Source organism: Microtus oregoni, unplaced genomic scaffold (genome assembly GCF_018167655.1).
Source record: "Microtus oregoni isolate MIOR12 unplaced genomic scaffold, Mior012 000047F_ref0000412, whole genome shotgun sequence".
NCBI classification, from domain to species: Eukaryota; Metazoa; Chordata; class Mammalia; order Rodentia; family Cricetidae; genus Microtus; species Microtus oregoni.
In genome coordinates, this window is record NW_024543221.1 from 15,062,082 (window position 1) to 15,074,483 (window position 12,402).

At 48.9% G+C, this 12,402-nt stretch overlaps 1 long non-coding RNA gene across 1 annotated transcript in view; it reads left to right on the forward strand.

Annotated features, from left to right (window-relative positions):
- The first annotated feature begins 11,056 nt into the window (after nucleotides 1-11,056).
- Nucleotides 11,057-12,402, forward strand: part of LOC121435760 — a 61,510-nt gene continuing 60,164 nt past the window's right edge. Inside the window, exon 1 of the long non-coding RNA XR_005972608.1 lies at nucleotides 11,057-11,156. This is a non-coding gene — a long non-coding RNA (uncharacterized LOC121435760). The remainder of the gene's footprint in view (nucleotides 11,157-12,402) is intronic.

Below are 12,402 nucleotides of genomic sequence, written 5' to 3' on the forward strand. Positions count from 1 at the left end.
TTAAAACAGATGTTGTAGAAGATGGTTACACCGTAACTATTTTTTCAGACTGAGAGTTATTTTGGTGTGGTGGCTCACACCTTGAAGTAGCACTCAGGATGGCAAGTTTGAGGCTAGCCTGAGTTACATTTCAAGACCTTGTCCACAGACAAAATATAATAAAATTTAGAAATAAAACAAAAATTGGGTAGAGTAAACTGTCACAGAGAGAAAGATTTTGTAAAAAGCTACAGCTGCAATTACAAGACATTGAAACTTGTAAGTCCATCCTGATATATAAAACTGTTTATTTTCCAATTAAAATGATACAATTAATTGTTTGCAACTTCTTTGACAGAATTAACGTTTTATAATTTCCTCTGTACCTTTAAGTGTGCCTGAGTGTGAACGTTAGTTGTTTTTTTTTTTTAAGATTTTTTTATTTGTTTTTTAAAACAATCTTTTCTCATTTGAACTTCAGTTTTTTTGTCTTTTGTTTTGTTTTAGAGACTCTCAGGCTGGCTTCAGAGATCCTCCCATCCTCCTGCCTCTGCCTAGGAATGCCAGGATTCCAGATGTGTGTGAAACTTAATTGAACAGCTGCCAATCCCTTGGCACAGGTTCCCGAGCAATCGTCACCGTCACATCTTAGCAGCAGTGTGCTTCTGTAACGTCCTAAGATGACCATTATAATTGTTTTTTTCTTTGCTTGCTTATTTTTTTTCCAGACAGTGTTTCTCTGTATAGCCCTGGCTGTCCTGTGTAGCCCTGGCTATCCTAGCCAAGCCGGCCCTGGCTTGTCCTGTGGACCAAGTTAGCCTGGAACTCAGAGTTCCGCCTGCCTCTGCCTCCCAAATGCTGGGATTAAAGGGTGGGCCACCATATCTGTTAGAATTATTATTATTTTCTATCTACCATCTGCCTATCTTTTTATGAGGCCAGGAGAGATGGCTCAGCAGTTAAGAGCATATCCCGCTCTTCTGAGGACCCAAATTCAGTTCTCAGCATCCACATGACAGTCTACAAACACCTGTAACTTGAACTCCAAGGTTATCTAAACCCACCTCTCTTTTCGCTTCTTTGGACACCAATACTCACAGGCACACAAATCTACACACGGACTCAAAGACACACATTTGTAAAAATAAGTCAAAGAAAAAGAAAAGAAAGAAAACCAAAATTGGGGGGGAGAGAAGGAGCAAGGAGAGAGAAAGTGAACCAAGCCTTGTGGCAAGGCACAGGTGTGTATCTCACCTGCTCAGAGCCTGAGGCAAGGGGATGGACGGCAAGTTCAAGGTTGCCTGGAGTAATCCTGAGCTACAGGTGAGTTTAAGCTACTCTGGGTAATTTAGCAAGACCCTTTCTCCAAATAAAAGGTTTTAAAAGGGGCCGAGAGCGTAGCTTAATTAGGAGAGGGCTTAGCCTGGGACACGTGAAGCCTGGGTCGGATCTCTAGAACCCCGTGAACCAGGCCGCTCATACCCATAATTCCAGTGCTGGGTCGCTACCACACGAACAAGGCTCACTCACACCCATAATTCCAGTGCTGCGGAGGAAGTCATGGGAGGATCGAGAGTCCAAAGTCATCCTGGTCTGTACAGTGAGTTTGAGGGTAGCCTGGGCTACTTGAGACCTTGTCCAAAAACAGCTTCTTTTTTAAAGACTGGAGGACATAGAGCAGGGACAGAGTATTTTACCTAGCATGTTTGAAGCCTGTGTTCAGTATCTAGTATGGCAAAAATAGATACATAAGTAACATACACTATATATAATATATGTTATGTATATATATTCCCAAATACTTTTTTTTTTTTGATTTTTCGAGACAGGGTTTCTCCGTAGCTTTTGGTTCCTGTCCTGGAACTAGCTCTTGTAGACCAGGCTGGCCTCGAACTCACAGAGATCCGCCTGCCTCTGCCTCCCGAGTGCTGGGATTAAAGGCGTGCGCCACCACCGCCCGGCCCCAAATACTTTTTAAATTACTTTTTTTTTTTTGAGACGATCTCATCATTATGTAGCCCAGGTTGACCCGGATCGCACAGTAATTCTCCTGCCTTAGTCTCTCAAGTGTTAACATTACAGTTGTGAGCCTCTATGCTCAGCTAATTGCCAAAGACTTTCAACGTATCTTTTCCTAGATATGGAAAAACAAAAAAATAAATAGGATAGACTTTTTTTTTTCTTTCTCTGTTTAAACACCAGAGGCAGTGGTGGTCCTGTGTGCTCAATCCTTGGAGCCGGCTGTCACCTGCCAGCTGAGGTAGGTGGTACCCAGGGGTACTCTCCTGCCCTTGGCTTGGTTCTGCTGTGAGCAGCAGTTGGGGATGCGCCGTAAACATTCTCTAAGACCGGGCATTACTCATAGCTTGAAGATCATTGTAATTATGTCAGATGAGTCAGCTACTGGGCAGCCCCGCTCTGCCCTGGTATCTCCTCCAGCCTTGAGAGCCTCAGCACCTGGGGCTTCAAAACGTCGAGAACCAGAAGGAAAAGGACGCTCCCCAACCCCGACCCCGCACCCACCCTGCCCTGAGAGGGAAGCGAGTGAAGTCACACCGCTGGTTCCAAGAACCGCTTCCAAAGAGCTGCCAGTTGCTGCCGCTGCCACAAGGAAGGGCGGGTTGCAGGGGCATCACTAACCGGGGCGGGGGTGGGGGGTCGTCTACTCGAATGAAGGGAAAGAGGAGTACGGACTTTCCACAGATACTCTGAGACCGCCCTGGTTGGGTGGGGGCGGGTCACTATCGGGAGGTTATTTCCAGGACTCCTCCTTTCTGTGTTTTCACATCTGTGGTACGCGCTCCTGAGAAACTGGTCCAAGACCATTCTCTGGGGTATCCCTGGGACCTGAGAGACCGCTTCTTGTTGAGGGGACCGCACACCCTGGCTGTCCTCCCCAGAGTCTTTGCTTTAGCCACGTGCCCATTTGGATATTGAGCGGAGCAGGCAGCCGCTTTTCTGGGCTCATGTGTATCCTGTCTTCTCCCCTTCAGCTGTTGTGGAATATCAGGATCTAAGAAGGTCTGGACTAGAAGGAAGCTCTTACAAGCTGGCTGACCATAACCCTCCCTGGGACAGCCAAACCTCCGGTACCGCCGTCATCTGCCCCTCAGCCAGCTTTAGCAAGCATTCCAGTCAAACCCAGGGCACAGCTTCATACCTTTTACATTGCCTCAGAAAAGACTCTCAAATACATTCCCTCACCAAGGTCTCCTAACAACCATATTTTATAAAGAAGGAAAGAGGTTCAGAGAAGGCATGCCACTGACCAAGGCTGCACAGCAAGCAATAAACCAACCCAGTACTGGTGCTCCTTCACTCTGGCCAAGACACAGTTCTTTCCCATTGAAGGAACTGGAGAGGACCAGACTGGGTAGGAGGAGTCCTGAGTGCACATCTTACTACAGCTGAGGTGGAGACAGAATCTAAAGAAAGGCAACGAGGGCTTGCTCAAGGTTACACAAGCATGTCAGCCGCTGAACAGGGTTCCAAACGCGTCCCCTGTGCTCCCTCTAGTTCTCACATGCTGAAGCCTCTCACTTGCTCAATCTGCACTTAGTGCAATGTAGTCGCTGGGAGAGCCCCCAAGACCACACAGCTGCTGACGTGAAAATTCCACCGCCACAGCACGGGGGCCACAGGAACAAGGACCGTCAAGGGGGAGAACACGAGTGAAGGGCTGCCCCTAGCCCCACGGCCTCCGAGGGTGAGACGAGTCATCGTCACCCCAGGTGGTATCAGAGTTTGCCTGGGACCAACAGCTGAGCTGTTCCTGCCCCTGTCATGGAACCTGTGCAGATCAGGTAGTCACGCCCAGCCTGGGGGTTCTGCAGCAGCCTCGCACGAGTCTCTTTCAGTCCCTACCACCGTATGATTGGTTCACAGAATCTCACATTTTCCACCCTCTTCAGGGTGGCACCCACCCAGCCTGGCCCTGGAGGGCACGCCCCTGCTAAAAGATTCCTTTTTCTCCCACCGGTTCCCCCAATAAAGAAAAAAGAAAATCAAGACTCACATCTTGGAATGAGGTGCTGGAAATCCTTGGGACCCTGTGGGAGATCCTGTTTAGAGGAGTCTCTCTTCCCTACTCTTGTCTGCTCTGGTCCTACCTAATTTATCCACAAGGCACGATTGGTTGCCTGGGGTTGACCCCTCCCCTGCCCCCCAAAGCAGCTAACAGCTGTTAGTCTATTGAGTGGCAATATGATGTCATACTATAGGTGACTAACCCACCGAGGCTTCCTTGCGAGCCAGCATCTAAATATGGTGACCTCTGTCATCCTGACCTTTCCATGGAAGAAGCTGAGTGAGGGGCTAGACACTGACCCTGGGGCTCAAGTGAACATCTGGCCTTCAGGGGCAGCACCTCTGAGCATCAGATGACAAGTCACCCCACATGCACCCTCCCTTCCCAAAGACATCTTCACTCCAGAGAGCCATCTTCCACTGGGCTGAATGTGAAGTCACTAGAACAGAGGCTATGATAATCCAAACCAGGAAGAGGGCTGTGTACCTGCCCTAGATGCTGTAATAGACTCTTTGGGAGGTTTTGCACTTAACTTCAAGACGTCCCGAGGGAGCCAGCCGAGTTGGAGAAACTGAGAGCACAGGGTTAAGTGACTTTCCCAAGGTCACAGAGCTGAGCAGTGCTGGGCTCAGATTTCAGCCCGTGTCTGTCTGTACGAAGAGGCCCTGTCACATCGCTTGGCTTCTTTGTTTTTAAATAAAGCAGTGCCACACTTTTATTTTTCTGTAAGAATAAATCAGAGAGTATGGAGATTTCTCAAATATCCCGTTCCCATACAGGGCACGGCCGCTCTTGCCGTCTGCATCCTCCACTGGAAAGGTTCACTGATAACCTTCCCCGACACGTCCTGATCACCCACAGCCCACGTTTACCTTCATGGCGCACTCATTCTGTGAGTGTGTGTTAAAACGACTTTTGTGTGTCTATGCTTTTTTGAGACAGAGTCGCCTTGCTATGTAGCCCGTGCTCACTTGAACTCACTATGCAGTCTAGGCTAGTCTAGAGCTCGGAGCAGAGCCTTCTGAGTGCTGCATCACAGGGGGTACCAGCATGTCTGGCTTAGGTATCCCCCATGACAGTGCCACGGGAGAGTCATCTCACTGTGCTCCGGAGACACACCTGTTATCCCAGTGCTCAGGAACTGGAGACCAGAGGATGAGAAGGTCAAGGCCATTCTTGACTCATAGCTACACATATTGAGCTTGAGGCCAGCTTGTCTTTTTCCTGGAATATCAGAATACCACAGAACTGGAACTGCATAGTAAATTGTCTTCTAAGATTGGCTCCATGCACAGTAAAGACATTCGAGTTCCCACCACGTCTTTTCAGGGTAGATAGCCTCTCTCTCTCTCTCTCTCTCTCTCTCTCTCTCCTCTCTCTCTCTTTCTCTCTCTCTCCCCCTCTCTCTTTAGCACTGACTAATATCCTATAGAGTAGATGTACCATAATTTGTTCATTCACCTACAGGATGATGGGATTCTGAATTGAGCGTGGTGACCCATACTGTAATCCCAGAACTCAGGAAGTTGAGACGGGGAGATTTTCATGAGCTAGGGGGCCAGCCTGGGGTACATATGGAGGCTGCTCTACCCTATGGAGATCTTGTTACAATTAAATAAAACAGAGCAAATGAGCCCCGCCAAGCTCTTAACAAGTCCCTGTGATCTGGACCCTGTTACCACATGGGTCCTCTTTTCCCTTTTGCTGTCTGCCCATCACTCAGTATTCCCTGAGCTCTGTCATGGCTTAGCGAACATTGCTGCTGGGTACTGTGGAACATGTTCCCCATCTGAGCATGTGGGAGGCTGAGGCAGGAAGACAGCGCGTTCCAGGCCACCCTGAACTATAACGTGAGACTGCCTTAAATCTCCACACCCTAGTAAAGAACATTGCAGCAGACGGGCAGTGGTGGCACACGCCTCTAATCCCAGCACTCGGGAGGCAGAGGCAGGCAGATCTCTGTCAGTCACGAGCTAGTTCCAGGACAGGTACCAAAAATCTAAAAAAAAAAAAAAAAAAAAAAAAAAAAAGGACATTGCAGCCTAAAACTTTAGCTCCAGGGTGACGGTGTTGGGGTGTGGATACATATGGATTACAGGGGTCTCGCTATGTAGGCCAGGCTGACCTGAAACTCACTATGTAGAATAGGCTGGCCCAGGACCTACTGCAATCCTCCTGCCTCAGCCTCCTCAGTACTGGAAATTCAGATAAGAGCCACCATATCAAGTTGAAGCAAAGCTTTTGGGAGGTGACGAGGCTTAGGTTAGGGCAGGAGAGTGAGACCCGGCTGATGCGGTTAGTGTCCTTCTAAGAAGAGGAAAACACAGATACCCTAACCTCCATGGACACATCATCAAGGAAAGGCCCTGTGAGCAGGCTACAGGAAGACAGCCATGCACTGGGGAGCATGCACCAGGAAGCACGCACCAGGGAGTTGCTCTCATCAGGGGTAGGATCTCCGGCACCTTGGACATGGACTCCCCAGACTCCAGAACTGTGAGAAATAACCACCTGCTGGGTGTCCCTTGGTCCACGGGAATCTGTGAAAGCAGGCTGTCCCCGTGTGTTGTCTGTTGCTCTGATAAACACCATGACTGAAAGCAACTTGGGGAGGAAAGGGTTTATTTCAGCTTACAGGTTATATAGCATTCCTCGCTGAGGGAGGCCCAGGCAGGAGCTAGAAGAGGAAACCAGGAGGAAGGTTGTTCACTGACCTGTTCTCTTGTTTGCTGTCTGCTAGTTTTCTTATACAGCCCTGTCTCAACTGACTAGGCATGGTGCTGCCCACCTTGGTCTGGGCCCCCTCCACCAATCATCGGTCAAGACAATTCCTCACAGATAAGGCTGTGGTTGAGGCAACTCTCCCATGAGGCTCTGGGTTGTGTCAAGTTGACAAGAAAACAAGTCTAGCTAAGACAATCATTCACCATGAGTGACCAAGGACAGTAAGGCCTTGGAGGACGCAGAAGCCATTTACACCCATTTTTTTTCACAGTTCTACCCTCTCAGATCCTCCCTCCGTGAATACTCACGAAGGTGAGGATAGGTGTGGGCAGAGGATGAAGTATTGACTGGGAATAAGAAGCCTTTGAGAACCTCTCTGGGCTAGTGAGGGAGCGCAGTGGGTTAAGGTGTTTGCCTCTAAGCCTGCCGGTCCCCAGGATCAATACATTGGAAGAATGAATTGACTTTTACAGGTTGTCCTCTGACCTCTATGAACATGATACCCACAAATAAATGTAATAAAAACAGCGATCAAATTGCAATGATTATTTTATGGGTGACATGTATAAGCATAAAATTGCCGTTATTACTGTAGCAAACCCCTTTTGTTTCATTTTAAGACCTAAACTTTTACCGAAATGAGAAAGCTAATGTTACTTCATGGACTGGACGGTTTATAATATAAATAAAAAAGTTTCAGATAAATTCCTGGCGGTGCAGTTGTATAAGTTACAAAGGGATAGGAATAAGCAGGGTGCATTTCTGACCCGTGAGTCGGAAGTCACAAAAGGCAGTGTCCTAATCCTTCCCAAACATTGTAGGAGCTCTGTTTGAAATAGGAACACTCTAGCAGACAAAGCTCACGGCTCACCAGCATACCACTGCTGGGGAGTTGCCACGGAGTTGGGCTCAGCCATGGACCTCTGAGTTCCACAGGCATGCGGTTGACTCCCAGCCCCTGGACCACTGCCCACTCCCGTGAGAGTGTGTGCCCACTGCTCTCGGTCTCGAGAGTTGCTTGGTGCTCTGTGTGGCCAAGTGAGTCAGCACACAGTTGGGAGTGGTCCAAGGGCTCCTGCTCTTTGCTCGCCGGGGCTGTTTGCCGGAGATCACAATCCTTCCACATTACTGGTGGCTCTCAGTGACATTTAATGGAGCTTCTGGGGTGGTGAGTGAAAACTGGGATCTCAGAAAATCAAAACCTGTGATGACACACAGGATCTTGCTTATTGCAGATTTAAAAACAGCAGAGGACCTCAGTGTCATTCCATGGGGAGAATCACCCCCTGGGTCACCTGTCTGGAAGCTAGTTGGAAGAGAGGGGAAAAGGGCAAGCCGGTAGTCCTGGGACCATGTTTCCAGGTCTTCCTATGACTCCAAGCCCGTGTTCATGTGCATGCCCAGCCTACTACTCTTTGCGAGCACATTTCTGCCCATTGTCTTACCTGGGCCTTTTTTTTTCTAGTTGTTTCTGATCCCCTCCCCCATCTTTTCATTATTTTCTTGGGTTGGCTTACAAAGAACTAGGTTTTGCTGTGACATTTTCATTCATAGGTCATTCTAGTCATAAATAGGCTATTCTAGTCATACAGAGGCCATTATAGTCATATATAGGTTATTATAGTCACACATAGGTTATTATAGTCACACATAGGTTATTATAGTCATACAAAGGCCATTATAGTCATACATAGGTTATTATAGTCACACATAGGTTATTATAGTCATACAAAGGCCATTATAGTCATACATAGGTTATTATAGTCACACATAGGTTATTATAGTCATACAAAGGCCATTATAGTCATACATAGGTTATTATAGTCACACATAGGTTATTATAGTCATACATAGGCCATTTTAGTCATACAAAGGCTATTATAGTCATACATAGGTTATTATAGTCACACATAGGTTATTATAGTCATTCAGAGGCCATTATAGTCATAATAGCCTTTCTATTCATACATAGGCCATTCTATTCATACATAGGTTATTATAGTCACACATAGGTTATTATAGTCACACATAGGTTATTATAGTCACACATAGGTTATTATAGTCACACATAGGTTATTATAGTCATACATAGATTATTATAGTCATACAAAGGCCATTATAGTCATACATAGGTTATTATAGTCACACATAGGTTATTATAGTCATACAAAGGCCATTATAGTCATACATAGGTTATTATAGTCACACATAGGTTATTATAGTCATACAAAGGCCATTATAGTCATACATAGGTTATTATAGTCACACATAGGTTATTATAGTCATACATAGGCCATTATAGTCATACATAGGTTATTATAGTCATACAAAGGCCATTATAGTCATACATAGGTTATTATAGTCACACATAGGTTATTATAGTCATTCAGAGGCCATTATAGTCATAATAGGCCATTCTATTCATACATAGGCCATTCTATTCATACATAGGCCATTATAGTCACACATAGGCCATTATAGTCACACATAGGCCATTATAGTCATACATAGGTCATTATAGTTTGTTCTTGTTCTCCTCCTTTACTGTCCTCTCAGGCTCCCTCTTTCCTTCTACTTTCTTGCCCCCCCATTACGCTCTTTCTCTCCTCTCAAACTCCTTTTACTCCCCTCCATCCCAAGTCCCTCCCTTTTTGTTTTAAATATTTATTTTAAACTATGTGACTGTTTTGTGTCTCTGTGTGGGTATGTGTACGAGTATCTGCAGAGGCCAGAGGTGTTGGATCCCTTGGACCTGGTGACAGCCGTGGCTGTGAGGAACGAGATGAGTTGGGAACTGAACTTGGGTCGTCTGCAGGAAGAGCCTTAACTGTTGAGCCATGTCTCCAGATCCCGGAGCTCCCTTTCTACTTCAGTGTCACACACACACACACACACACACACACACACACACAGAGAGAGAGAGAGAGAGATTTATTCTAGACTCCACATATGACAGAAAAAACATGCTATGGTTTTCTGAGTAAGGCTTAGGTCATGTAACAACAGTTTCCAGTTTCATCCATTTCTACAACAATTTTCATTCTTTGCCTATAAAAATTCCATTGTAGGGGCCAGAAAAAAAGGCTTGGCAGGTAAAAGGGCTCGTCATCAAGCCTTAGGGCCTGGGTTCAATCCCTACAACCTGCATAGCGGAAGGAAAGGGCCAAGTTGTTCTCTGACCTCCACAGGTACACTGTGGTCCCATACCCACCCACCTACATATAAACAAACCAATAAGTTTTAAATTCTATTGTATATATGGAGCACACCGTCTGTTGATTGACATCTGGGTTGTTCTCTAGCTGGCTATTGTGAATAGTGCAGCAATAAACGTGTGTGTGTGTGTGTGTGTGTGTGGTCCGTGTTAAGTTCTTAGGATCCTCTACAGGTCACAGGACTGTGACCTCACTGAATATCATGCTGCAGGGCCCTGTACCAAGAAGTGGCTGCCCAGCAGACTCTCCCTGGGTGCCTGGGGAGGGGGGCGCCTGGGGTAGCTGGGGAGGCCTAGGGCTTTCTCCGTCTCTTGAGGGGCACAAACGTGTTTTGCCACAGACTCCAGGCATGGGGCAGAACAGAAACGGCAGAAGCATGAGACTGAGGACAGAAATGGCTTCTGTATGTCCGCAGAGAGGAGCTTCTGTGTGCTGGCGCGTGTAGCCCGAATACAGGTCTGTGGTATTTAGGGAAAGGCCAACAGCCAGAGATGCCACCTGTCCTGCTGGGCTCCCTTTCCACTGTGCAGCCTCTCGGAAGCTGTTCTTGCCATGAGGTTCACAGGGCAGGGCTCAGGCCTGAGGAGCAAGGCTCAGGCCTGGGGTAGCTCAGGATGGCTGCAAGTTCCAGACACCTGCAGGGGAGACTCCGCAGGGTGGGCCTCGGGTCAGCCGAAGCCTAGCACCCGAAAGTGAGGATTCTGGAGCCAGGGCAGGGACACCGACATCACCCGAGGAAAGGGAATGGAGGCACTGGGGAGGGCCCTGAGGCTATGGCAGTACTGGCGGGCGCAGGTCCACCAGGAGCTTCCGCAGGCCACCTCCGCAGGGGACGAGAGCTTGGCTCAACGTCCCTTGCGTGGTTTCGGCTCATAAGCGTGCCTCGGCCGCCGTGCACAGCGAGCCCCGGCAGCCGCCTCGGGGACACATGGGGCCGTGGTCCCCGCGCTCAGCGCGAGGCCTTGAGCCAGCGCCCGGAGAGCACAGTTAGAGCTGTGGCCCCTTTAAGATGGACTAAACTCGAAATTTCCGTCACGGCTTCTCGGGGCGTGCTTACGTCACCCTTCGGGGACGCGCCTGACGTCGCGCGCCCTCAGCGAGGGGGCGGGGCCGATGACTCACGCAGCCAGGCCTTCGCCCCGCCGGGCTGGCACGTGAGCGCGCTGCTCGCCCATTCTAATTTTAGCCATGAGGTGTCAGGGTCGTGTGAGGTGAGGCGGCGGGGTCCCTGCGGGGACAGGGTCACGTGAGGTGGGGAGGAGCCCCCTCGGGGGAGGGGGGAGATGGGTCAGTGAGGTGAGGGGGGCCTGCGCGGGTGGGGGTTCCTAGGGTCGCTGTGGCCCGAGTCACGTGATGTAGGAGCCCCCGCAGGGGAGGGGGAGATGGGGTCACGTGAGATGAGGGGGGTGCCTACACAGATGTGGGGCTCCTGTGGTCTCTATGGCCTGGAGTCATGTGAGATAGGAGCCCCCTCAGGGAGGGGGGAGATGGGTCACGTGAGGTGAGGGGGCAGGCCCCAGTGTGGGTCCTCTTGGTGGTGGTGGTGGTGGGGTGTTTCCAGGGTCACATGACGTGACTCCACAGAGTCTCCCAGGTTCGTGTGAGGTGAGGCGGTGGAGTCCAGCGTCGATCCTCTGGAGGGGACTGGGTCAAGCAAGTTGAAGTGGGATCACTGTGGAATTGTGGTCACGCGAGGTGCGAGCATACACAGCCCAGAGTCAGTGCCAGTCAAGGAAAGTCAGTGGGGCCATGCTTTTCCGAGGGAAGCAAGTTCTAGAAAGTTCTCTGGTGGGTGAACCGGACCAGAGTTCGAGTATAGGTAGTGTTGGGATTGTAGTAGAAAGCCGTGAATACCTTCGTGCTCTAGAGACAATGTTGAGTTCCAGGCTGGCCCAGCTGACAGCTGAGGAGACCCGGGCCCAGCTGGGACTTACCTGAGGAAAACAGGACACACACATGCCTCCGTCATCCAGAGTGCCCAGACCAGGGATGCGTGGTTAGATTGGGAGGGAAGACATAACTGGCACACCTACTTCCTCCAACACCACTTGGAAGACAGGACATGACTGACCCCTCCCACCCACCTGGCTCACGTGGGCCTGGTGTGACCTTGGAGATTTGTTGTAGAGTGGGACCTGGACTGAGGGTACCCGAGGGACCTTCCAGGAACCAGATATGAGTTTAGTGTTGAAGAAATAAATGCCAGAAACCTTGTAAAATTGACGCTCAACCCTGCATTGAAGAGAAGGACTAGAAAACGGCCTTTTCAGCAGAAAACTGTAGTGGGAGGCTGCTTGTTGTTTCCTGGCTGGCTTAGGTCTGAAATAATCACACAGAAACTGTATTAATTAAATCACTGCTTAGCCCATTAAATCAAGCTTCTTATTGGCTAACTCTTACATATTTAACCCATTTCTATTAATCTGTGTATTGCCACATTACTGACTAAAGTTCCCA